The 24,756-nt window shown below is 46.1% G+C and overlaps 1 pseudogene; it reads left to right on the forward strand.

Annotated features, from left to right (window-relative positions):
* Positions 1–9,473, forward strand: LOC132591866 (cysteine-rich venom protein pseudechetoxin-like; annotated as a pseudogene).
* The last annotated feature ends 15,283 nt before the right edge of the window (positions 9,474–24,756 follow it).

A 24,756-nucleotide genomic window follows, 5' to 3' on the forward strand; every position in this document is an offset into this window, starting at 1 on the left:
CACTCAGAAGAGTGGTGCCATGTTTCAATAAGTACATTCTATATACAAACAGCAAATGTAAGGTAAAACCCCTGGTGTTATTTTGTTTTCAGAGATGATCATTCTCATTGTGTTGCTGAGTTTTGCTGCTGTGTTACAACAACCTACTTCAAAAGTAAGTTTCTTACCGTCCATGCCTAACTCTCTCCCCTTTAAATCAGTGGGACAAAAAAAGTGTTACTAAATTTGGCTGGGTTGTTTTCAAATCTAAGATTGGATTGGGTTAACCTAAATATTCTCTTTAATCAGCCAAAATGTGTTTTCCTGCTTCATCCAGGAACACAATGGACTTGAAAAATATCATACTTAAGGGGAAGTACAAACAAATGTAATTGTATTCTTTTAAAAAAACAAAAAAATAAAAAACTTGATTAAATCTCGAATCTTTAAGGATGTTGCGGTTTCCTATCCCGCTAAAAGTAATGGCAAGTCTCTTTTATTTCAGTAACTGTAAAGGTAAAGGTAAAGGGACCCCTGACCATTAGGTCCAGTCGTGACCGACTCTGGGGTTGCGTGCATAGGTGCCAGGTGCCCAGGGCCCTGAGTGCCATGGCTCCCACAACATTTTAAATGAGGGGGCCAGGCTCGGTTGCGCATGCATACCCCAGGGGGCATGCGCACTATGTCATCCTATCCCTGGTATGTGTGCTCTACGTCATTGTGCCCCTATTAGGTGTATGAGTGATGTCAGCATGGGGGGGGGGTGATGACATAGAGTGCGCACATCGGGGGGCATGATGACAGCGCACAGCCTCAGGCACCCACAGTTGCAGGCACCAGCCGGCACCACTGATCCAGAATACACCAAAGAGTGTTGGGTGGCACTGTGTTACCCAACAGTTTACAACTCAGATTTCATTTCGTCAGAGGAGCCTGACAGAGGCAAATGGGGCCTACAAAGCACTTTTTCATGATTCTTAGAGAAACAATGGTCAAATTATATTAGCATAATGAAAACTAATCCTACAAACAAAGACAAGAGGAATATTTCTCGTTCTCTTACTTCAGGCACATGCAGTAGGAATTGGACCAGCAGAGCGAAAGCAGATTGTTGACAAGCACAATGCGCTGCGGAGAGGAGTGCAGCCAAGTGCAAGCAACATGCTGAAGATGGTAAGCAAGAAAGAGGCCGGATTCATGTAGGTCAGAGGCCTTGGCAAAGGCTTTCCAGGGATACTACATCTCCTTGCAGGCAGAAAACCTTGGTTCTTCACCCTCTCATAGTAATCATCAAGGATAAGACTAGATTCAACAACAGCTTGACATTTCACCAAGGATTGCCACTTACACATCGTTTTAAAAAAGATAAAAGAGGACAAAAAGTGGGCACATATTTGCATATCATCGTTTATGCATATGTCACTATTCCATCATTCAAGCCACGCCCAATGCAATATACATAATCAGATAACTATAACAAAATTTGTCATAAACCAAGAATAAAACACATCCCGACATATACAACAAAATTAAATATTCCCCACATAAGTCCTAATGAGATCTAAGAATAAAGATACCAAAACAGCAAAACTAAGCATCTCCAGAATTTAATCTTGACACAAACAAAAGAAACCCTGAACGATACCCCCCCCCAAGAGTCTGCAGGCATCCTGAGAAGCAGGTCTTGAAGGACTTACGGTAAAGATGGTCTCTGGTCTCATCAGCAACCTCAGCTTTTTTGGCTGGAGTCAGTCAGGGCTCTATTAGACAGCCAAGATGCTTATTAATATGCTGCTTTCCTGTGAAGGACAGACGAGCTGAGGATGGTGAAGTGATATATATCTATTAATGAGGCACCTGACACAGACTGAGCTGATTTGTCACACTTGGGCATTATCCACCAACAGCCAGGGAAGCTCATATGCCACAGAAGGTCCACACCACTGTGCAGAGAGGGGGCAATGATGCATTTGCCTGAAGCATGTGACTCTGCCACCCCACCCCACCCCCCAAAAAACCCCTTTGTGTGGCTGTCATCTGCATCGATGATCCTATGCATCTTCCAGATATAATGGGGTTTACTCCCGACAGAAGCTGGAGTGAAAACATTGAGGTTGAATGCAGTGGTTTAAAATCCATTTTAGCAAGTCGGACATGAGAACATCAGAAGAGCCTGCTGGATCAGGCCAATGGACCATTTAGTACAGTATCTGTTTCTCACAGTTGCCTGTGGGAAACCAGCAAACAGGAATTGAGCACAAAAGCGCTCTCCCTTCCTGGGCTTCCAACTGGAAAGACAAAGCATAGCCATTGGGACTAGGAGACATCCATTGTCTAATCTTCTTTGGAAGCCATCCAAGTTGGTGGCTATCACTACCTTCTGTGGGTGACGGAGAGAGACCCCAACCAGCCAAGTTAAGGCAGCGGGGGGGGGGGGCAGCAATGGCATGCTGAAGTTTTTTTGTTTTTTAAAAAAATCATTTTTATTGATTTTCCATTGAAAACAGCCACTTAACATATCCATCAAATCATAACCACAATCCAATTAAAAACAATAAACTAAAATATAAAAACAACCAAATAAGGAAACACCCATGTCTCTAATGTATACACCAGGGCTTCACTAGAAGTGGGACAAGGCTACAATGATTGCGTCAGGCCAAATTTGACTGGGGGGGGGGGGGACACCAAGGTGCAAGAAATGGCAGCATACCTTTGGAATATGAATAACATTGTGCATACATAGATTCAAAGCCCAGTGGTTGGGGTGCACTGGAACCCAAGTAAATGGTAATGTGTGCACATTCCAATGAGTAGCTGAGACCACCTAACTCACCGTCTTAACCAGGGGTTGAAAGCTGGTGACTATTGTTAAGCATGGATGGCATGAGTCAAGCAGATGTAATGCTAAACAATGCTTAAGATCATCCAGGGATTGAGGTTGGAGATTGACTCTAGAACAGAACACAAGAAATTTTTAAGAAATCAGAGGTACATGATGTTCTCCAGTTTTAGAGAATGTGCCCATTCTCACATTTACTACTTTTCTTTTCATTTAGGGATGGAGCTCGGCTGCTGAAGCGAATGCAAAACGCTGGGCAAACAATTGTGAATTTGCTCACAGCCCAAACGACAAAAGATTTGCCGGTAAGTAGGGCAGTCAGTAAGCATTGTACAAAAAATTAAGGGTGATCTAAAATCTAACCCACATCTAATATAAATTCACAATTATTGCACTGACTCCGCAATTGTCATTCTGAGCATAATATTAAAAATACTTGAGGAATCCCACAGAAAGAGGCATAATGGAGAGGAATGTTCCAATTCTTCCTAACATCTGAAGTCAGAATTCCACATTCCATTCAAACCAGCTAAGCTTTGCCTTGACACAAACTGTGTCCACCTGTGATACATACAATTTTTTAAGCACAGGCTTATCCCTGTGATTCCCCCCTGATCCCCCTCCCTAATCCCCGTGAATCCCCCAACGCTGTCCTGATCCATGACCTCTTCCCCCCACCCCAGCTTATCCCTGTGATTTCCCTCCTCTCCTCCGTCCAACACCCCCCCCCCGGGTTATCCCTGTGACCCGTTCATTTTGCCTGTAAAAGGCCCATATTCAGTTGATTCTATGCTGCGGCCTATTCGGCCCCCCATCCCCCCCCCAGGCAGACCCCTAAATCCACTCAACCTAGTCTGCAAAGCCGAGGCGAGATACTGTAGAGAGGGCAGGTTCAATCCCTGTGTCTCCCCCCACCCTGTTCTGACCCATTACCTATCCCTGCCCCCTATTTGGGCCCTCCACCCACCCCCCACCCCAGGCAGGCCCCTACCTCCACTTGGCAATGTTGGGCCTTGTTTTCAGTTGGTTGGGCCTTGTTGCTGCAAAAGGCCTGTTTTCAGTTGGTTGCTGTGGAATTTGTGATGTCATCTGGTGGCGCGGCTTTGGAAGCAGCAGTGGGCGATCTGCCTTTCTATTGGATGCTGCTGGAGTCTTCAGAGCTTCTGCTGGTGACCTCTAATTTGGGTGCCACTTTCTTGTGTTTAATCATTATTTTAGGTATGAAAGGTTTGCTTTTGGGGGGGGGAGTATGCCAGATCCCTCACTGATAGGCATGTAATGTCGTAGCCAAATTTGTTACATTACAGTTCAGCGGTTACGAAGAAAGGCTGTGACCTCCACGCACGCAATGCCTACATTTTTTATATAAAGATTACAAATCAGAGACATTAAAATTTTAGGGCAGAACATTGCATCTTCCTCATCCCTCAGGTGTTCTAAAGAAGGTGAAACCGGAAACATTTTGCTTTCAAACTTGACTATCTCTGCCTTGTTAATCACAGTAATAGAGGGAGATGGATACAGAGATAAATATAGAGATCAATACAGGAATTCAGTGGCAAGCAGTGAAATTTTTCACAGGGAAAGTTAAGGTAAGAGGTGACAGCTTGCAAGGGCAATTGGGGTGCTGTTGCATGTGTGACATTACAACACCACAATGTCACACACGTGAGCATTGCGCCTCCATCCATAATCTGGGCAGAAGCTTCCTGGGCTTTGAGAAGGAGGCGCCAGGCCTCTGACAAGATGCTGGAGCCCTGCTGCCTCCTTCCCAGAGCCAGGTGGGCTTTGGAAAGGGGGCAGAAGGGCTCTTGATCCCGTATGGGGACTTGCATAGTCCACTCACCACACACCACTGTAGTAATTCCAAAAACCCCAGAGAGCGAGTACCTTTTACAGGCAAACATGTGCAAACATGTGCTAACAACAAAACAGGTGTTCCTTGTGCTTTAGAATAATTCTTTTGCATTCAAATGTAAGTAGCTTTAACCAACTAGCTTACCAGACAGATTTGTGAGTGGGGGACAAATTCTGCTTGGAATAAACAAGCTTTACCTGTTGCAACATGTCAGTTCAAAGCACTAAATGACTCCTCTTGTTTACAGAATTTCCTGAATCAGTAATCATGGGTTTTTGTTAATGCTTCCCGTCTCCACTTCTAGATGGCGTCTTGTGTGGTGAAAATCTATTCGCTTCAACTGACCCTATTCCATGGAATAACCTCATTCAAGTTTGGTACAACGAGGTGAAAGATTTCAAGTACAATGTTGGAGTAATCCGTAAAGGGGCCCCAATTGGCCATTTCACTCAGGTAACTCAAACACTGTTTTGTATCTTTGTCAAGTGCATGGTTCAGCTAGTCAATCCATGCCTGATAGTCCACTCACATCTTGGCTTGCTGCTGCCTTGGACATCACAAAAGGAAGAAAGGAAACCGAGAAGAGGTGGTTGTGTCCCTCGAGTTTCATCCAGGACTTTTTGATATTTTTCACACAGGAAGTTCAGATAATGGATTGTCCTTCTCTCTGCTGTGCCTTTGTTTCTGTGGTTTCTTCAGTTGCCATTCTCATTCACAGCTTCTTCCAAACTTCCTTTCCCTGAGGGGAAAAATGAGTGTGCTTCAATTAGACACAACACAAAGTGATGATATTTTGGCTGTTGTTAAATGTATGTTTTCCTGGCTCAATATGACACCAAATTGGGAGGGGTGGCTAATACCCCAGAGGGCAGGATCACACTTCAAAATGACCTTAACAGATTGGACAACTGGGCCAAAGCAAACAAGATGAATTTTAACAGGGAGAAATGTAAAGTACTACACTTGGGGGGGGGGATGAAAGGCACAAATACAGGATGGGTGACACCTGGCTTGAGAACAGTACATGTGACAAGGATCTAGGAGTCTTGGTAGACCACATACTTGACATGAGTCAACAGTGTGATGCAGCAGCTAAAAAAGCCAATACAATTCTGGACTGCATCAATAGGAGTATAGCATCTAGATCAGGCATCCCCAAACTGCGGCCCTCCAGATGTTTTGGCCTAAAACTCCCATGATCCCTAGCTAACAGGACCAGTGGTCAGAGATGGTGGGAATTGTAGTCCAAAACATCTGGAGGGCCAAAGTTTGGGGATGCCTGATCTAGATCAAGGGAAGTGATAGTACCACTCTGGTCAGACCTCACCTGGAGTACTGTGTCCAGTTCTGGGTACCACAGTTCAAGGAGGATACTGGCAAGCTGGAACGTGTCCAGAGGAGGGCAACCAAAATGGTCAAAGGCCTGGAAACAATGCCTTATGAGGAATGGCTTAGGGAGCTGGGTATGTTTAGCCTGGAGAAGAGAAGGTTAAGGGGTGATATGATAGCCATGTTCAAATATATTAAAGGATGTCATATAGAGGAGGGAGAAAGGTTGTTTTTTGCTGCTCCAGAGAAGCGGACATGGAGCAATGGATTCAAACTGCAAGAAAGAAGATTCCACCTAAACATTAGGAAGAACTTCCTGGCAGTAAGAGCTGTTCAACAGTGGAATTTGCTGCCAAGGAGTGTGGTGGAGTCTCCTTCTTTGGAAGTCTTTAAGCGGAGGCTTGACAGCCACCTGTCAGGAATGTTTTGATGGTGTTTCCTGCTTGGCAGGGGGTTGGACTGGATGGCCCTTGTGGTCTCTTCCAACTCTATGATTCTATGAGATTCTGATACCTTTTCTTGTGTGGATGTTTTTATACTTACAGATGGTTTGGTACAAGTCTTACCTAATTGGTTGTTATGATGCCCATTGTCCTCAAAGCCGCTGGAAATACCTCTACGTTTGCCAGTACTGTCCTGCGTATGTATTATTTATCTGTTTGTTTGTTTGTTTGTTTGTTTGTTAATTAAGCTTGTTAGTCGTTTCTTACCCATAATCTCCAAGGGACTTACGTTTCGTATCCGTTTTCCTTTTTTATATTATGGGGGGGGGGACCCTGAATCAAAGAACCCTCATAAGAGCCACAGGACACTTGGGCAGCACCCTAGTAATGTATTAACTCTGCATTTCAATGGCTGCCAACCAACCAGAAAATTACCTTTGGGCCATTTGCCAGAAAAATCAGGAAGCAGCCGTTGATTTATTTATTTTTTAATGACAAAGTCAAAAAAACCCAGGAAAGAATTTTCTGGCATTTTATGGGAACCCCCCCCCCCCCCGCCGCCGCCCCAGATCCTCCTAAACAGTTGAAGACTTTCATTCCTGAATGTTCATTTCACTGAATATTCAGTGAAATGGACTCCCCAACTTCACCATCTGGGTGGATCCAGTCAGACCTCATATGATGGGTCTGGCAGCCCTCCTGTCAGTTACCTAACAGTACAGTTACATCAGGTGACCACTTTTAAATGCAGAGCCCACAAAGTACCTTTCCATCAGCTGATTGTCACCTGTTGAGAAGCCCTTTCCACAGGGAACATGCCGAGTTCCCTGGACAGCTGAGTTACTTGAGTGTGGTGCTGATAATGTCAAGGTATCAGGTTTGATCTCTGTGTTTTTAACCATATCGAGTTCCTTATGCCAGCTCTAAAATCCTGGAGAAATCCAGTGCCACCCCAGATAATATTTGGCAGAAAACCGCCATTTGCCACCCACAACTACTGTCGATATTTCTACACTTATTTCATTCAGCCCAATTTTTCCCTCGTTCATAGGAGCAGTCATATTCCTCAGGAGAATAGGCAGAGAAGTCACAAAACTAGTGACTTCCCGTTCACCCAACATAGATGTTTGTAACCCAAATTACATACAATTGCATTTTAAGGTTCCATCTTATGCAATTTCATCCTCTTTAACATGTTTCTTAATATATTCAGCTATTTTCTTACGCTTCAAACTCCACTGTGGTCTTCGCATATGGGGAATAACTTTTTAAATAGACTAGAAAGGGTTTCCAGTCTTCTTTAAGGATTCGAAATCTGTGTCTCTTATCAGTGCTGTCAGTTTTGCCATCTCTGCGTATTCCCAGATTTTCATAAACCATTCTTCCTTTGAGGGTGTTCCCTCCTCCTTCCATTTCTGTGCATTGAGGTTTCCTTCAGAATTTTGCTGTCTAGTGTCCCCAGTAGGAAGGATTCTGGCCTGTTTGATTGTCAAAAAACATCGGAGCAATTTAAACAATAAAATTAAGGAAAAATTAAGAACAATAATTTACAACACACAAAATGTTAATATAATAGTAGACTAAAGCAATTTTATTAAAAAAAACATGCATAAATACTTTTCTTATTGAGAACAGAAACACAAATGTATTCCTATTTACATCATCTTGTTTATCTTATTATCATTCAGAGGGAACATGAAAGGATCACTTAAAACCCCATATAAGGCTGGACCACCTTGTGGGGACTGCCCTGGCTCATGCGACAATGGATTATGCAGTGAGTAGAAATAACTTCAAATATTACCATAATGCCTTTTTGTAGAGTCGAAAGGGCACTCAATAAAAATGGATCCCAGTAAATATCCAGTTCCATCTGGTAGACCAAGTTGACCTTGGCTATGAGAGGGCCACTTTGCACATAATACAAAACGCGCATAATTTGCACAGGACATTACAAAGGGCAAGCATACATTTGCTACCATGGGTACCAGCAATGATGACCCACAGCCAATGTTAGTTTCTCTCTGATGCACAAATTTGAAAACAAGCATTTCACACACAGATGGGATTTTTGAGCAATCCTGCTCAACTGGTGAAAAATTCTTGCATTATTATGCATTTAATGTTCGGTGCATATTACATGCATATAAGGGTCCCTTCCAACTTTAAATTCGATGATTCTATATATACACACCAGGTTTTCTGAAGTAACTGCAAAGTAAACGAATACATACAACAGTGCATATACTGCAGAGTGTGCAGGGGGTCAGGCTGAGATATTATGAGCCACTGATATGCTCCTCTTTTCAAGTTGCTGCAATGGTGTAAACTGCAGCAGCTGTAGGCCCGCTTTGCAAGTGGAGGCACTGTATCATATAGTCAACATGCTTCCTGATTGCTTGTGAACCTTCTGGCAACCTTGTGTGCTTCCATATACCCTCCAACATTTCTCCGATGAAAATAGGGACATCCCATTCCATAATGATAGTTTTACTATTTATACCCCACACATCTTACTGGATTGCCCCAGTCAGTCTGGGCAGCTTCCAACATATATAAAAACATAATAAAGCATTAATAAACCTTCCCTATATGGGATTGCCTTCAGATGGCTCGTCAGTTGGATAACTCCATACCCTCCAACATTTCTCCAATGAAAATAGGGACATCCTAAGGAAAGGGGGACATTCTGGGATCAATTCAGAAACTGGGACGGCTTCTCTAAATCAATAATCTCCCTGGAAAATAGGGACACTTGGAGGGTCTGTTCCCAGTTCTCTGCATGGGAACTCTTAGCAATTATGTGAACTGGCCTAGTGACTTAGGGCTGGCTCGTATGATTTTAATGATGCATCTACAAATGTAATAATCTCTCTCTCTCCCTCTCTCATTTTTAGCCAATCCATGCAAGGAAAAAAATCGTTATAGCAACTGTGCGAGCTTAAAGGATCAAGTGGGATGCAAACATTATGTAATGAAAGACTGTCAGGCTTCTTGCAAATGTCCCACAGAAATAATATAAGGCTCCTGAATTCCTTACTTATACCAACCATCTATTTGTATTAAAATAATAATATACTTTGCTGAATTAGACTACTGTTCATTTTTGATGATCACTGACAGGGCCAAAGCTGGTTTGGGTCCAGAAGCAACACCCAAATACCTCCTCAGGAGAGTCCCCATTGAGAAGCAGAGAGCCCAATTCCTGCAGCATATGCCAGAAACTAAAGACAACATTATCAATAAATGTAACATCCATACCAAGAATAACAGTGCTCTGGGGAAGACAAAATCCCCTCCCCCAGTGCCCTGCCCCATCAACAGGTGGCCAACCTTTCTCCATAGCAAAGGTTGAGTGCTGCAAAACAAGAATTCAAGAACGTCAGGTCCAAGATGGCAATTTTCACAAGGCATGCCAGGTCTCCTGACTTCGAGCTCAGACCCAAACCAGAGGCAGTGGTGGAGGAAGTGGAGGGCAGGGGGAGCGGAGCACCCCAGGTGCCATCTTTGAGGGGTGACAAGAAGGCACCCCATGGGGGGCTAGCCCCGCCACCATCACACAGCCCCAGCTGTGTGTGGAGGATCCTCTGCTCATGGCTGCACCCTCTGCCGCCGTCCCTACGACTCAAGCGGCGCCGTCGGCAAACCACCCAGGGGCGCATGCATGTGTGCTGTATAGCACCGCTCGAGCGCTGTATGGAGGCTGCAGGATCCCTCTGCTACTGCTGCAGCTGCAAGTGAAGAATCCTGCTGCCGCCGCTGGGGAAAGCAGGGAGAGATTGAATGATCATGCACTGTTTGGGGGACTCTTTCAATTTCTCCCCTCTGGGCAATGTTTCTTCTCCTCTCTTCCCCCGCAAACAGCGAGGAGAAGCGTTGCCCAGAGATCCCCAGCCCAGCTGGTTTGAGGGGAGATCACACACTGGTTTGGGGGGTGGGAAAGAGGAGAAGTATTGCCCACCCTGTGCCAATACCTGCTGCTCACCCTGCACCTATCCCTGCTTTAGTTGACGCCCTGGCAGAAACCCTGCCTGGCTTAAATGTATTTGGGTAATCATGTTTTTTTTTAAGCCTCTGGGCCAGGCAGGGTTTCTGCCAGGGCGTCAACTAAAGGACAATATGCAGAACATAATAAATATAATTGAAAATTTAGAAAACAAAATAAATAAACAGGCTGCATTAATTTTCATAGACACTGAGAAAGCATTTGACAATGTTTCATGGGTTTTCATGAAAAAGAACTTAGCAGCAATGGGTTTAGGACCAAATCTGTGGGTTAAACCACTGAGCCTAGGGCTTGCTGATCAGAAGGTCGGCGGTTCGAAACCCTGTGACGGGGTGAGCTTCCGTTGCTTGGTCCCAGCTCCTGCCAACCTAGCGGTTCGAAAGCACGTCAAAGTGCAAGTAGATAAATAGGAACCGCTACAGCGGGAAGGTAAACGGCGTTTCCATGTGCTGCTCTGGTTTGCCAGAAGTGGCTTTGTCATGCTGGCCACATGACCTGGAAACTATACGCCGGCTCCCTCGGCCAATAATGCGAGATGAGCGCGCAACCCCAGAGTCGGTCACGACTGGACCTAATGGTCAGGGGTCCCTTTACCTTTACCTTATATTGAGATGTATTGATGCAATATACAAAGAACAGAAGGCGAAACTCATAATTAATAATGAATTAACGGATGATCTCTGCATCACAAAGGGTACAAGACAGGGGTGCCCATTATTGCCTTTTTTATATAAGCTCACTGGAAGTACCACTCCAAAAGATAAGGAACACGGAAAACATTAAGGGGATAAAGCTGGGAATAAAAGAATACAAGAATACAATGTTAATACTATGTCTTCGCTGATGACATAGTATTAACATTGCAAGAGCCTCAGACATCAATAGTGGAAACATTAAATATCATTGAAGATTACAACATGGTGGCAGGACTAAAAATAAACATGAATAAAACAAAAATGATGGTGAAAAATGTAAAGGACAAACAGTCAGAACAGCTACAAAGGGAAACAGGAATAGCGGTGACCAAAAAAAGTAAAGTACCTGGGTATTTGGCTATTCCCGAAAAACACAAATTTATTTAAAGACAACTATGACATAACTTGGAAGGAGGTAAAGACAAAGTTGGAGATATGGAACAAACTGAAACTTTCATTCTGGGGAAGGATCGCGGCTATTAAAATGACAATCTTGCCTATAATGCTTTTTCTATTCCAAACAATTCCAATTATAACAGGACAAAGTAAATTTAGAGAGTGGGAGAGGGTAATTTCCAGGTTTGTGTGGCAAGGAAATAAGCCTAGAATAAAATTTAAACTATTAACAGACAAAATAGAGAGGGGAGGCTTCTCGCTACCTGATTTTAAGATCTATTATGAGGTGGCATGCATAACATGGTTGAGAGAATGGCTGAAATTGAACAACTCTTATATATTAGACTTGGAAGGGTTTGGAAATATATACGGATGGCATGCATACCTCTGGTATGAAAAAGTTGGGGTACATAGAGATTTCTTAAATCACATTATAAAAAAACACTTTATGAAGTCTGGAATAAATATAAGGATTGGTTTGAGAGAAAGACTCCTTGGTGGCTGTCTCCACAGGAAGTGTATGCTGTTAAAAAATTAAATATGGGAAGACAATGGTTAACATAGAGAGACATGCTGTTGGATAAAAATAATATAATGAAGATCAGACCGTATGAGGAATTAAAAGATAAAATTGTAGGATGGTTAGAGTACCACCAAGTAAATAATATATTTTTAACAGCCCCCCCAAAAAAGGATTCGAACATCGAAGATCAGAATTGGACAAAATTTTAGTACAAGGTAATACCAAAACATTTTCAAAAATCTATGAATATTTACTAGAATGGCACACAAAGGATGAAGAGATCAAGGTGGTCATGACGAAATGGGCAATCAATATAGGCCATAACATAGAGTATGATAAATGGTTTAAATTATGGACATTGGGAATTAAATTCATGGCATGTACATTGTTAAAAGAAAATCTTTATAAGATGATGTACTCCAATCAAATTGTATAAAATGTATAAAACTGGGAATAAAAACTGTTGGAAGTGTGGTAAAGAGGAGGGCAGCTTCTCCCACATGTGGTGGAAGTGCAAGAAGGTTAAAAATTATTGGGAAAACATCTATAATGAACTAAAGAAAATTTTCAAATACACATTAAAAATAAACAACCGGAAGCATTCTTGTTGGGAATGGTAGCCGAGGATGTAGAGAAGAATGACAAAAAATTCTTTTTGTATGCAACAACAGGAACAAGACTGTTATTAGCACAAGTCTGGAAACAACAACAAATACCGACAGTAGAAGAATGGCAACAAAAAATAATGGAATATGTGGGGACAGCCAAGTTAACAGGGAAAATTAGACAAGGTAATGAAAAATTTGACAAGGAATGGAAAAAATTTATGGACTATATAGAGAAGATATGTTGAAAGAGAGAATATCAGTAGATCTGAATCTTACAAAGCGGTTGTACTCTATAACATTAGTTTATTAGTTTATTGGATGAAGAAACAATAAAATATTGATAGGCAATATAATTATTAATGGTTTTTTATTTAAAAAATATTAAAAGATTAGGAAAGAAATGGAAAGAAATGGAAATCAGAAAAATAGAAAAGCAATGTGCAGAAAAATATGATAGTTAGAAGACAAAGGAAGAATGGAAGTCAATTATGATGGAGTAAAAAGAGAATGTGTTGAATCAATGCTAATTTGTAATGTAAGTAAGGATGGATAATATGGAAATAAGAATGTAATTTTTTTAAGTATGTAAAGTATGGGTATGGTGGATAATCAATAAAATTGAAATAATAATAATAATTAACACAATGCCACTAATTTTTGCTCAGGCAATGCAGAAGTCTGTGCCATGGTATCCAACTGGATACCCAAATAGGATAATTCTGTTGCTGGGCCTTCGGTTTTGTCAGCAGCCAAGGGAACACCCAACTCGGCTGTCAAGTCATTAAAGGCCTGCAATACCAGCAGGTGTTCATTAGAATCTGCTGCAGAACTTAACAAAAAGCCATCCAGGTAATGGGTCACGCCCCTATAACCTGTCTTTGCATGAAGGGCCCAATCCAAAAATGTACAAAAGGCCTCAAAAGCTGTGCAGGAAATAGAACAGCCCATGGGCATGGAACCCGAGCAATTTAAAATCATGTGGATGCACAGGAAGCAAGCAAAAGACAGCTTCCACATTGCACTTAGCTAAAAGTGCGCCTTTCCCAAAGCTCCTGATTAACTTGACTACATAGTCAAAGGTGACATATTTAACAGAAGACAGCTAGGGAGGGATGGCATCATTTACTGATGTACCCCGTGGATAAGACAAATTATGGATAAGGTGAAATTCGCCAGAGGCCTTCTTAGGCACCACACCTAAAGGAGAAAGGTGTAAATCAGGATATGGAAGGGTAGGGAATGCGCCAACTATCCTGCCCACCACCGGTTCCTTCCTAATTTTGAGCCTTGCAACCTCAGGCATTTCGTGAACCGATTTCTGATTTTCCACTTTCGAAGCCCTGGGTGGGTGCACAACAGGAATACGGAAGCCCTTGGAAAATCCAAGCCATAGATAAGAGACAGCAGCTGCATCAGGATATTTATCCAAACATTCCCTCAAGGCAGGCAACTTAATGGGAGTACATGCAAAGGTCCTTAAGACCTCATTTTTGACATCACGGGATGCTTGCAGAGAGGCAGCCTGTTGTTCTTGCTGGGAACCTCTCCTCGCTCCACGAAAGAGCCACTTGCTTCCACATGAAGCAGCAGGATGACTCCCAGAACATTTGCTGCAAGCGTGGGAATAAACACAACCCAAACGCTGGCAAGACCCCTTGTTGAATTCCCAGCAAACAAGAGGCTTGCTAAATTTCTTATACTCCGGCTTCAATTTCTATTGCTCAGTAGGCTTAGCATCATAATGTGGAGACACATAAGTGGTCCACACATCAAGATCTTTACGATCCCAGCGGGCAGAAGGGATCTTAGAAGCCCCACGATGGGAGGTCTCGTCATAAGTGATGGCTGCTTCTGAACAAGCCAACATGAACGCCCTGCACACCAAGGACAAATAAATCCAAAAATGCAGACTTCTTTTGGGGTAAGCAGCAGAGACTATTCCTGCAAACACCTGGAAAGCATTCAGCCATTTTTCAAAGGTCTTTACGACCTTTCTGGAAGAAGCCTCCAATTTGCCAGAGGAAGATGTCTTATCTTTTTCAGGGCACTCACTTAGAATCATAGAATCATAGAGCTGGAAGAGACCACAAGGGCCATCCAGTCCAACCCCCTGCCAAGCAGAAAACACCATCAAAGCATTCCTGACAGATGGCTGTCAAGCCTCCGCTTAAAGACCTCCAAAGAAGGAGACTCCACCACCCTCCTTGGCAGCAAATTCCACTGTCGAACAGCTCTTACTGCCAGGAAGTTCTTCCTAATGTTTAGGTGGAATCTTCTTTCTTGTAGCTTAAATCCATTGCTCCATGTCCACTTCTCTAGAGCAGCAGAAAACAACCTTTCACCCTCTTCCATATGACATCCTTTTATATATTTGAACATGGCTTTCATATCACCCCTTAACCTTCTCTTCTCCAGGCTAAACATACCCAGCTCCCTAAGCCGTTCCTCATACGGCATTGTTTCCAGGCCTTTGACCATTTTGGTTTCCCTCCTCTGGACACGTTCCAACTTGTCAGTATCCTTCTTGAACTGTGGTGCCCAGAACTAGACACAGTACTCCAGGTGAGGTCTGACCAGAGCAGTATACAGTGGTACTATTACTTCCCTAGATCTAGATGCTATACTCCTATTGTGCAGCCCAGAATTGCATTGGCTTTTTAAGCTGCTGCATCACACTGTTGACTCATGTCAAGCTTGTGGTCTACCAAAACTCCTAGATCCTTTTCTGCTCTCTACCAAAAGTCCTAGATCCTTTTCTGTACTGCTCTCAAGCCAGGTGTCTCCCATCATGTATTTGTGCCTTTCATTTTTTTGCCCGTGTAGTACTTTACATTTCTCCCTGTTAAAATTCATCTTGTTTGCTTTGGCCCAGTTCTCTAATCTGTTAAGGTCATTTTGAAGTGTGATCCTGTCCTCTGGGGTATTAGCCACCCCTCCCAATTTGGTGTCATTTGCAACTTGCTCAGGATGCCCTCAAGCCCATCATCCAAGTCATTGATAAAGATGTTGAATAAGACTGGGCCGAAGACAGAACCCTGGGGCACCCCACTAGTCACTTCTCTCAAGGATGAAGAGGAGCCATTGATGAGCACCCTTTGGGTTGGGTCAGTCAGCCAGTTACAAATCCATTGAATGGTAGCATTGTCTAGCCCACATTTTACCAGCTTCTTTACAAGAATATCATGGGGCACCTTGTCAAACGCCTTGCTAAAATCAAGATATCCCTTTTAAATCTTAACTCAGTTAAAAGTTCTTTAGATAGCCACCCTGGCTTCTTTAGGCACCTTCCATGTTTCCATCTCATTGGTATTCCCTGAAGTTGTGCTTTTAATATCTCCCTTTTAACAAACTCCCAACCATCATGAACTCCCTTCCCTTTTAGCATTGCTGTCCATGGGATTTCACTCAGCGTTTTCCTAAGATCTCTGAAGTCGGGTTTCTTAAAGTCTAGAATTTGAGTCTTAGTATGCTTGGTTGCTCCTTTCCGCTGTATAATAAACTCCAGAAGAGCATGGTCACTACCACCTAATGATCCTGCCACTTCTACCCCACTCACCAGGTCATCACTATTGGTTAGGATCAGATCTAAAATGGCTGATTCTCTTGTTGCTTCTCCCACTTTCTGGACAATGAAGTTGTCTGCAAGGCCAGTGAGGAATCTGTTCGACCTTATGCTCTTGGCTGAGTTTGACATCCAACAAATATCCGGATAGTTGAAATCCCCCATTACTACTTTCTCACTTCCTTTTGAATGCTTTTTCCTGCAAGACCAACTGTAAACATTCGTCAACAGGTTTACCACACCTATCAGTGAATCACCCATTCCCACCACCCTTCTGAGTAATCCTCCCCACCCTCTCACTATATATAAGGGTCTGGTGACTTCTGTTTCAGTGCATCTGAAGAAGCATGCATGCACACGAAAGCTCATACCAATGACAAACTTAGTCAGTCTCTAAGGTGCTACTGGAAGGAATTTTTTTTCTTTTGTTTTGACTATGGCAGGCCAACACGGCTACCTACCTGTAACTTACTTCAGCAGTCATTCAGGGTTTGCAGTTCCCATAGACCAGTGGTTCCCAACAGGTGCCGCGAGTTATGCCAGAGGGGTTCGCAAGATGCTATTAGAATAAAAAAATATTAAATATATTTCGTATGATAACAGATTTTTTGTTTTGGCCGCTTCCTGCATGAGCAGAGTCTAGCACAAAACTAGAATTAGATAGAGGCAGTAGTTCTACTGTATGCCGTTAGGTGGCGCTTTACAAACACTACTGTTTTGCAAAGAGGCAGCGCGTGCATTCTAAACGCTCACCTCCCCAAGATGCTTTGCGCGCGTCGGCTTCATTTGTGCACTACTGCGCAGGTACCCTGTCTTCTCCATTCCCCTCCCTCCTCCCTGGCGTGCGCTGCCTCTTTGCAAAACAGTAGTGTTTGTAAACAAAGCGTTGTTTTTCGCGGAAGCTACAGTTCGCGTAGTTAAAAATGGACCGTTGGTTTAAAAGTGGTTCGTTAAAACGACAAAGGCCTACAGATGAAGAGGAAGATCATGCATTTGATGTTCAAGCAAGTAAGTCAATTAATGGGGGTCCTTGTCACAATAGCGGCTCGATGAGGGGTCCTCGAGAAAATTTTGTTGGGAACCCCTGCCATAGACTCTAATGCACTGCTCCGTTGTTACATTATCGGTCCACACTTTAATATAAGAAAGTACAGCATCTTGGGGCTTACTCCCATTTGCACTCACTTCCTCTACTTTTTCTGTTGCCTTCCCTATTTCAAACTACTATATAGACAGCAAACGCTTTATGGCAGGGCAAAATTGTCTTGTTACTCTATAATGGTTGATGGCCAGAAATAATGCATGGTGCTTGAATACTGTGAAGCATATACATAAGGCAAGTGAGCTGGTGCGATAAGGTATTGTGTGGCCTAATTAACTGAGTCAATATTACTATCTGGTTATGGCAAAAGCTCAGGGGTGGAACAATTTTTTCAGACCTGCAGCCCATGTGTCATATTTGACTCATCCTTTCTTCTACATCCAATTCAGTCATTTCTTCCTGTCAAATTGAATACAATAATAGCATTCCCCTTTGAAGTTGTTCCTTATCTATCCTTCTGCTTTCTATGCTGCTGTGGCTGTCTGTCCCACACAAAATAAACAGTGTGTGTGTGTATGTGTGTGTGTGTGTGTGTGTGTGTGCCCTGACGAATCAAGCAGCAACATAAAGCGAAAAAAAAATAAAAAATGAAGGTGGCAGACTTAAATTAACTTTGTGATCGGTCAATATACCATACTTTTCTGTGTATAATACATGGGTTTTTAATGCTAAAATAATGTCAGAAATAGGGAGTCGTCTTATACATGGGTAGTGGGTGATTGGTTGCTGCCACAAGCAGCATATTGTCAGTGGTGATTGTGCTGTTGATTGGTGAATTTGTCAAGTGCTGCTGTTGATTGGCTGCTGCTGTGGCAATTGGGTGGGCAATTGGTGGCTGCTGGTGGCGAGCGTGCAGAGGATATTTTGCCTCTGCGATGCGTTTGATCGTCATTGCACCAAAAAAGTGCAATAACTCTGTGCAATTTACCTCCATTTTCTTAATTTTGAGTCCCCAAATTTTGAGAATTATACACGGGGGTGTATTATACACAAAAAATACAGTATGCCCAAAATCTAATAGCTGTGTTCCCCTCACAGAGCTGGAAGCCCCCAGAGTCCCGCAGGAAGAAGAACTAGCCTCTCAGCACCCTTAATATAAACTCCAGTTCCCAGTATTTTAGAGTGTAAATAGGTGTGATATTGCTTTAAATTTATGGTGGAGGCGGGGCCTAAAACCACAAGGAGATGAACATCTGGGGCAGAGAGTGGAAGGCTGAGGGCAAGGAAGTCTTTGCCACAGGAATGGACGGATTATGAAGTCACAGAATCAAAGAACCATAGAGCTAGAAGGGACTAGAGGGTCATCTAGTTCAACATCCTAGAATGCAGGGGCTGGAACCCATGACTCTGACCTGAAAATGAAAGCCCTGGTAGGAACTGGGGAAAGCCAGAAGAGAAGTTGAATGAAATGCCAAGGCTAAGGAGTTTGGCGAGAGTGGTGCTTTTTGCTTCCTCTTTCTGGGAATACCCTCCTGAGTCACCCTGAGAGCAAACGGGTTGCTGTGAGTATGGCTGTAAGAACAGGGGAAAGGAAGGGCCCAATTCTCAATACAAAATGGATCAACACGAGAGAAAGCCAATTGAGAGCAAAGCAAAGAGCACCTCCAGGCCATTGCGAGTCTTGGGTGGGATTCAGCCACATCCCAGCAAATCGTGGTTGTGCAGTTGATGGCAGTTGGGAGGTCTTGCACAACAAACCAACTCCCCCCAAACGTATAAGAGATGAGAAAATGCGCTGGAAAGTGTGGGATAATGCTGGCTTGATGCAACATCGCTCACATGCACAGCATACATTTAAAGCACATGGCCTCCAAAGAACCTCGAGAACTGTAGTTTACCCCTCACACGGCTACAATTTCCAGGACCTTTAACAAACTCTGTGAGATTGTCTTACCCCATACATGCCCTCTCGGACTGCTATGATCTGTGGAGCTGGCATTGTTACATAATACCCATTCTGCATCTGTAAGAAACTGATCTTTTAATGTGGTAGCCCCTACACTTTGGAACTCCCTGCCTATTGATATCTTGCAGGCAGCTTCACTGTGCTCTTTTTGGTACCTACTTAAAGCATTTTTGTTTAGACCAGCCTCCTCCTCTATCTGAAATACTGATGTGTTTATGTTTACTGCTGGTTTTACTTTTCTGAATGTTTTCATTGTTTTTACTAATGATTTTATTGTTGTATTCTTTGTATAAACCCCTTTGAGGGTTTTTGTGTTTTTTTAAGAATCAAGCAGTATATAAACTTTATGAAATGCATACATGCATACATCAATGTCTGGTGTAGATGCAACTGCCATCTAACCTCCCTGGAAACAAATCAGAATGAATGTGCAGTAAAACAAGTTGCTCAAGCCTTAAGGTTTATTTCGTTATGAAGGGGCGGTGATTGTAGCCCAACACCTCTTTTTTCCCATGGGGCGGTGGTTGTAGCCCAGACCTTAAGGCTTCTTTGCTGTAAAAGGGGTGATGGCTCTAGCTGCGCTTTTTCATTGGAAAGCACAGGCATTTAGTTGACAAGCCTCTCTCAGCACAGATGCAAATTTCCTTCTGCAGACATTTGGTACTCTCACCAGGTTTCAGCCAAATGTAGGCTCCATCTTCTGGCACCTGAGTCATACATTCCTCCTGTATCATCACCTAAATTGGGTGGGGGAAGGAGATATGCTGTATTAAAACATGGCCAAGGTCTTGCAGAAAGAAGTAAAACACACACACACACACAAACCACACAAGTCTTTTAAACCCATACAAATCATTACAGTAAAAACAGCATAGCACCAGCCCTTTCATTAAAAGCAGTCCGTTCCCAAAAGCATGTTGGAACAAAAAGAGAGGGATTCCCAAAAGTCTGGGAGCAAACACTGAGAAGGCCCGGCATAGGATCAGGATGACTCTGCCAAGTTTGATTTCTCTCGGTTTCTCAAGGCAAATCAAGTCCTTTTATTACGGCCAATGACCAGTAACAAGACACAAAAACCAATATTCCAAAATACAAAAAATCAGAAGAAAATAAACAGTGTAAAATCACATATACATAAAAAAGCAGTTCTGGCTGGACATTTATTTGTCCAAAAGGAAACCATAATTTGTCAGAAAAGCAACCTCAATTGATAGACGGTTACTCTCAGTATCTTATTTCTCTAGTGTTAAACCAATCCCCCACATTTTCACATCACTTTGCAGAGCTTTTTTTAAAGTGCTTGTGAAAATTCATTAGCATTCTAGTGCAAATTTCTCCTAATACACACATACTTTATCCACACCTTCTGCTCTCTTACCCGGCATGTCCCGAAGGATAGTTCAAAATATTCCCCCTGTGGGGAACGCTGATAGTTTTCCAGGACTTCTGAATTTTTGTAATACACTAAGAAGATGAGAGAGAGCAGGAGACGCCTGTCCTTGTCGTCCATTGTTCTCCCACCATAGTTACATTCGCCTAGGGATAGAAACAAGGCATTAGAATGAAAATGGTAAGGTGTTTACGGAGAGCGTGTTCTCCTTCATGGAGAGCACGTGTTGCGGTGGGGGCTAGCAAAACACCCTCCTCTTGCTGTTGGGTGAGATCGTTTGGATGGCCACAACTGTAATAGGAGATTTTCGGTTGTTGGGGAGATTTCTATGTTGCAATTTTTGATTGACAGCCTACTGGCTTTATATTCAAGGCTCGCAGAGCGGGCTTTCTCTTTAACTGCAAGCTTCGGATCACCCACCCACCCTCCCTTTATTTAGGCTGTTGTGTTTGACCTTGCTATGCCTGCCATGGGGTCGTCTGCTTTGGGGGCAGGGGCCTGGTAGGAATTTATCCATTTGGCGGATAGCTGGTGCCACTTGGTTTTCACCTACTGCGTAGCAATTCGTCACAACTTGTAAGGTTGCAGTTAGGCATTGGTTAATAAACTGGTTGGTGAGGGATCAGGATTGGCTGTGACCTCCAATGCTGCTGGTTGATGGAGGGGCCAGGATTGGCTGTGCTGGCCCCTCCAATGGTTGCTGTAGGGGAAATGGTCAGCCATGCCTGACCCTACAATGCTGCTGCTGTGCGGGGAATTCCATTAAAGCAATTCAGGGGCTCGCCATGCTTTCGTCCGTACCCCCTACAAGGGGCTAGGGCCACGGAAGAGCCCCTGGGAGCAGTTGAGGAGAGGAGAGTCTCTGACCCCCATCTCCATTCTCTCCTCATTTTGTTTTCCTCGCCCTGACTTCCGCAAAGGAAGATATCAGCCAGTCAGAGCAGACGATACTGAATTAGATGGACCAATCAACTGACTTTGTATAAGGCAGCGAGCGTCCCATGAGCTGCAGTGTGCCTTGCATGCTCCTCTCTCCCCCCTCCTCTTTTCCTGCTGTTTTGCTACGGTCACACTGAGGAACGGGGAGGGGAGCCCTTGGGGGCTCATTTTCATAATATTTGTAATATGCTCAAGTTCGTAATGATAAACAATGGTTTAGCTAAATCATGCTAAACTCGTTTTCCTGATGCAAAACCAGCACTATGTCTGAATGTAGCCATAATGTCCATACCTGTAAGATACCGTGTTTCTCATATTATAAGTCATGTCTTATATTAATTTTTTCTTCAAAAAAACACGACATGGCTTATTTTTGAGGGATGTCTTATTTTTTAATAAAGTGCACGCGGGCGCTGTTTGCCGGGCTTGTCAAGCCCAGCAAACAGCGCCCGCCGATCTTCGGTGACAGGCGGGGGTGGGCGGAGAGCGGAGAACGATCTCCGCTTCCCCCCACCCCCGCCTGTCACACAGCACAGGTCGGCGGGCGCTGTTTGCCGGGCTTGTCAAGCCCAGCTAGGAGCGCCCGCCGATCTTCGGTGACAGGCGGGGATGGGGGGAGAGCGGAGAACGATCTCCGCTTCCCCCCACCCCCGCCTGTCACACAGCAAAGGTCGGCGGGCGCTGTTTGCCGGGCTTGTCAAGCCCAGCTAGGAGCGCCCGCCGATCTTCGGTGACAGGCGGGGATGGGGGGAGAGCGGAGAACGATCTCCGCTTCTCCCCCACCCCCGCCTGTCACACAGCACAGGGCCGAAGATCGGCGGGCGCTGTTTGCCGGGCTTGTCAAGCCCAGCAAGGAGCGCCCGCCGATCTTTGGTGACAGGCGGGGGTGGGGGGAGAGCGGAGAACGATCTCCGCTTCTCCCCCACCCCCGCCTGTCACACAGCACAGGGCCGAAGATCGGCGGGCGCTGTTTGCCGGGCTTGTCAAGCCCAGCAAACAGCGCCCGCCGATCTTTGGTGACAGGCGGGGGTGGGGGGAGAGCGGAGCACGATCTCCACTTCCCCCCACCCCGCCCATCATACAGCACAGGGCCGAAGATCGGCGGGCGCTGTTTGCCGGGCTTGTCAAGCCCAGCAAACAGCGCCCGCCGATCTTCGGTGACAGGCGGGGGTGGGCGGAGAGCGGAGAACGATCTCCGCTTCCCCCCCACCCCCGCCTGTCACACAGCACAGGTCGGCGGGCGCTGTTTGCCGGGCTTGTCAAGCCCAGCTAGGAGCGCCCGCCGATCTTCGGTGACAGGCGGGGATGGGGGGAGAGCGGAGAACGATCTCCGCTTCTCCCCCACCCCCGCCTGTCACACAGCACAGGGCCGAAGATCGGCGGGCGCTGTTTGCCGGGCTTGTCAAGCCCAGCAAGGAGCGCCCGCCGATCTTTGGTGACAGGCGGGGGTGGGGGGAGAGCGGAGCACGATCTCCGCTTCCCCCCCCCACCCCCGCCTGTCACACAGGACAGGTCGGAAGATCGGCGGGCGCTGTTTGCCGGGCTTGTCAAGCCCAGCAAGGAGCGCCCGCCGATCTTCGGTGACAGGCGGGGGTGGGGGGAGAGCGGAGAACGATCTCCGCTTCCCCCCCACCCCCGCCTGTCACACAGCACAGGTCGGCGGGCGCTGTTTGCCGGGCTTGTCAAGCCCAGCTAGGAGCGCCCGCCGATCTTCGGTGACAGGCGGGGGTGGGGGGAGAGCGGAGCACGATCTCCGCTTCTCCCCCACCCCCGCCTGTCACACAGCACAGGGCCGAAGATCGGCGGGCGCTGTTTGCCGGGCTTGTCAAGCCCAGCAAACAGCGCCCGCCGATCTTTGGTGACAGGCGGGGGTGGGGGGAGAGCGGAGAACGATCTCCGCTTCCCCCCCACCCCCGCCTGTCACACAGGACAGGTCCGAAGATCGGCGGGCGCTGTTTGCCGGGCTTGTCAAGCCCAGCAAGGAGCGCCCGCCGATCTTCGGTGACAGGCGGGGGTGGGGGGAGAGCGGAGCACGATCTCCGCTTCCCCCCACCCCCGCCCGTCATACAGCACAGGGCCGAAGATCGGCGGGCGCTGTTTGCCGGGCTTGTCAAGCCCAGCAAGGAGCGCCCGCCGATCTTTGGTGACAGGCGGGGGTGGGGGGAGAGCGGAGCACGATCTCCGCTTCCCCCCCCACCCCCGCCTGTCACACAGGACAGGTCCGAAGATCGGCGGGCGCTGTTTGCCGGGCTTGTCAAGCCCAGCAAGGAGCGCCCGCCGATCTTCGGTGACAGGCGGGGGTGGGGGGAGAGCGGAGCACGATCTCCGCTTCCCCCCACCCCCGCCCGTCATACAGCACAGGGCCGAAGATCGGCGGGCGCTGTTTGCCGGGCTTGTCAAGCCCAGCAAGGAGCGCCCGCCGATCTTTGGTGACAGGCGGGGGTGGGGGGAGAGCGGAGCACGATCTCCGCTTCCCCCCACCCCCGCCCGTCATACAGCACAGGGCCGAAGATCGGCGGGCGCTGTTTGCCGGGCTTGTCAAGCCCAGCAAGGAGCGCCCGCCGATCTTTGGTGACAGGCGGGGGTGGGGGGAGAGCGGAGCACGATCTCCGCTTCCCCACCCACCCCCGCCTGTCACACAGGACAGGTCCGAAGATCGGCGGGCGCTGTTTGCCGGGCTTGTCAAGCCCAGCAAGGAGCGCCCGCCGATCTTTGGTGACAGGCGGGGGTGGGGGGAGAGCGGAGAACGATCTCCGCTTCCCCCCCCGCCTGTCACACAGGACAGGTCCGAAGATCGGCGGGCGCTGTTTGCCGGGCTTGTCAAGCCCAGCAAACAGCGCCCGCCGATCTTTGGTGACAGGCGGGGGTGGGGGGAGAGCGGAGAACGATCTCCGCTTCCCCCCACCCCCGCCTGTCACACAGGACAGGTCCGAAGATCGGCGGGCGCTGTTTGCCGGGCTTGTCAAGCCCAGCAAACAGCGCCCGCCGATCTTCGGTGACAGGCGGGGGTGGGGGGAGAGCGGAGCATGATCTCCGCTTCCCCCCCCACCCCCGCCTGTCACACAGGACAGGTCCGAAGATCGGCGGGCGCTGTTTCCCGGGCTTGTCAAGCCCAGCAAGGAGCGCCCGCCGATCTTCGGCTCTGTCCCCCGATGCGCGACGGCTCGGGGAAGCAGGC

Source organism: Zootoca vivipara, chromosome 3 (assembly GCF_963506605.1).
Source record: "Zootoca vivipara chromosome 3, rZooViv1.1, whole genome shotgun sequence".
NCBI classification, from domain to species: domain Eukaryota; kingdom Metazoa; phylum Chordata; class Lepidosauria; order Squamata; family Lacertidae; genus Zootoca; species Zootoca vivipara.